The 3,347-nt window shown below is 35.9% G+C and overlaps 1 pseudogene; it reads left to right on the forward strand.

Annotated features, from left to right (window-relative positions):
• The first annotated feature begins 1,891 nt into the window (after window positions 1-1,891).
• Window positions 1,892-3,030, forward strand: LOC106315132 (annotated as a pseudogene).
• The last annotated feature ends 317 nt before the right edge of the window (window positions 3,031-3,347 follow it).

Consider the following 3,347-nt stretch of genomic DNA (forward strand, 5'->3'; position numbering starts at 1 on the left):
AGGGTTTTCCACTCTTCAAGAGCGTGAGGGAGATTGATTTCCTTTTGATTATCGAATCTGTCTTTCAAGGCTTGCCATAGTACGGCTGGGTCCTCAACGTCTCCATAGTCGTGAGTTAGATTCTCATCTAAGTGCTTCTTCAGGAAGATTATCGCATCAACTATATGCTCGGGTGGCGATTTGTTACCGACTTTTATCGCTTCGGTTATCTTTTTTATTACAAAATAAGGTTTCACATTTGTGACCCATCTGACATAGTTTTCGCCGGTTATTTTCAGAGCCGGGAACTAGAGTTTCTCGATGTTTGCCATTTGTATTTCCGTACAAAGAAGATAACACTGGAATAGAGAGATTTTATTATAAGGGAGAAGAGATTGTGTTTTGAGATGGTGAAATGAAGTGAAAATGAGTTGTATTTATAGATGAAAATCACTGTTCATGACCGTTTGAGAAAGGGAAAATTTTTGAAAAAATTTCTTTGTGACCGCTGGTGTTAAATCGAGTGCACCAAAAATCAGTCTGAAAATATTGTATTAAACAGTCAATCAAATCTATAAAATTTCATAAAAATTAGAAAAGGTAAAAATTATGGCAACAAATCATGCGACGGCTCAGCCGGTCAATGAAGAGTAATAAATAAATTATACGGCGGCTCGGCCGACCAATTAACAATAAACAGAATATAAGGCGGCTCGGCCGACCAATAAATTAATTAAATTATTAATAAATAATATAGGCGGTATTCCGGCCATTATAACATAATATAAATAATAGTACATGCGGTATACCGACCATTATAGCAGGGTATATATAATACAATAAATTTTACCGAATTGCAGAACGATCGTGCTGATAACGTGTTATAAAAAGAACTGAAATTTTATTGTATCGCGAGAATTTAAACAAAGCAAAATTTTATACCCGTACGAAGAAGATAACACTGGAATAGAGAGATATTTTATTATAAGGGAGAAAAGATTGTGTTTTGAGATGGTGTGTTATAAACGATCGAATATAGAAATTAAAAAGTGGAAGTTACTGTGTAAATAGTGACAGTGGACCCCGTATTTGTTCACAAACTCAACAATTGAGGCGCTGCCATATTTTAAGTTTGTAACATTAAGAAGTTTATTACCTACAACTAAAATATTTTTTCACCTCGTCCTCGACTTCTTAATTACCATCTCCACTCTAAACTGTAGCTCTAACATAATCTGATCCCTTATTGATATATTTGAAAAAGTACCTTTTCTTAACCGTATTTGAAAAAAATAGTTAATTGATCTTGTTTGGACGTTACACCAGTCAACGTTAATATGTGCTCGATATCGTTTCAATAGATTGCTGTTATAAGGAACATTATATTGGTTATCACAATCGAAGTTCTTCTCCCTAATGACCCCGTTATCTTCTCAACGTCTATAAACTGGATAACCACCATCATCAATTTTTCTGTAATAGCTCTATTAGACTTTATCTAAAATTATAAAATTATTAAAAACATGACAAATAAGTAAAATTAACTAAAATTATAGAAAAATTGACAAATAAGCCAAATCACTTCATAAATAATAGTATAGATTGTTAGATTTTCCTTATTTAACTTTTAAGAAATATGTTAAGGATAAATCCTATAAATATGTAGTCAGTCTCCCAAGACAAAAATTAGATTTATAACTATCGTATTTATTAATTTTGTATTTATTAATTTCGTTTTGTTTATAGTTTACAAAAAGAAAAGTTATACTACTACCTTATAAGAAAAAAATATGGACCCCCTCCGGCAATGGGCCCTGGGCGGGTGCACAGCTGGCACCTAGTCTTCAGCCGGCCCTGAAGCAGAATATAGGAGCTTTCTTCGTCGAGAAGTCAGAGGATTAGAACACAGACAATGACGATGATATCAGATCTTCCAAACGATTTGGAAGCGGAGATACTCTCTAGGGTTCCGGCCAAATCTCTGTCGAGATTGAAAACGACTTGCAAACGTTGGTACGCTCTATTTAGAGAACCCAAGTTCGTGGTGAAGAACAAGAATTTAGGTCGAGCTGTAAAAGAGTCGATTTTACTGACCAATCATGGTGATGTTTGTTTGGTCGCGGGAGATCTCCACGATACCGTGGTCAATACACCTATCGAGGTCTCTGGTTAACTTACAAGTCGAAAGGGTTCAAAAGATTTCGACTTCGCTGAGACATTTCACTGCGATGGTTTAATGTTATGCTCTGCATTGGGAAACGATAGACTTGTGGTTTGGAACCCATGCACTGGCCAAACGAGGAATATCAAAGCAAGAACTAGTTTCCACACTAATCAAACCTATGCTCTAGGATACAGCACATCTTCTTCTTCAGGCCATAGCTACAAAATCTTGAGGTGTTTCGATTATCGAAACGACCAGGAGGTCTGGGTTCCTCAGTGTGAGATCTATGAGCTTAGCTTGATTCTTGGAGGGTTCTTGATTCCTTCCCTCTTGACTACATCATGTTTCGCGATGGCATATCTTTGAAAGGAAACACTTAGTGGGTAGCTGGACATTATGAAAGTGATTATTTCTTGATGAAGTTTGATTTCACCACAGAGAGATTTGTGCGTCTCCCTCTTCCGATTCAGACAGAGAGATTTGTTCTTTCAGTTGTTAGGGATGAAAAGCTCTCGGTGTTACTAATTGATGACAGTTCAGATGACATGTCATATATGAGAATATGGGTGAGCAATAAGATTAATGAGGATGCTAATAAAGACTTGTCTTGGAGAAACGGCTTGGTCTTGGAAGTGGATTTTGATAGCTATAACATGTATTTCAGAAGCTTCTTGTTGGACGAGGAGAATAAAGTGGCAGTACTGTGTTGTGATATAGACTTAGTGCATGATTACTATACGACCATAATCTACATTATTGGAAAGGCTATGCTTAAAGAAGTTTATATAGGTACTGAAAAGACATCTCGTTCCCACTCGTCACTTGTCATCACTTATGTTCCAAGCTTGGTTATCATTTAGAAAAGAGGGCAGAGAAATGAAGGTTAGCCCTTAAATGAATTACCTTTTTAGGTGTTGGTGATGTTCTTCTGGTTTGTATCTACTCGGCTGATGCTTGATAATGATTTTCTTGTTCCTCTTTTTTTCTCTGTGCTTTTGGGTATTGTTCAAATACATTTTTTCTGCTTATAGCCATGTTCACTTCCAATGTTTTATTTATTGTGCACCTTCATAAAAGTTCATTCTTAAATTAAGATCAGTCTTAAGAACCCTAGCATCAAGTAAAAGAAAGAATGTCGACATGAATAAAGAAATCTCGAAAAGAATTCTACAAAAAGAAAAGAACGCCAATCTTATCAGTACGA

The sequence above is a fragment of the Brassica oleracea genome, chromosome C9 (assembly GCF_000695525.1).
Source record: "Brassica oleracea var. oleracea cultivar TO1000 chromosome C9, BOL, whole genome shotgun sequence".
Lineage (NCBI taxonomy): Eukaryota > Viridiplantae > Streptophyta > Magnoliopsida > Brassicales > Brassicaceae > Brassica > Brassica oleracea.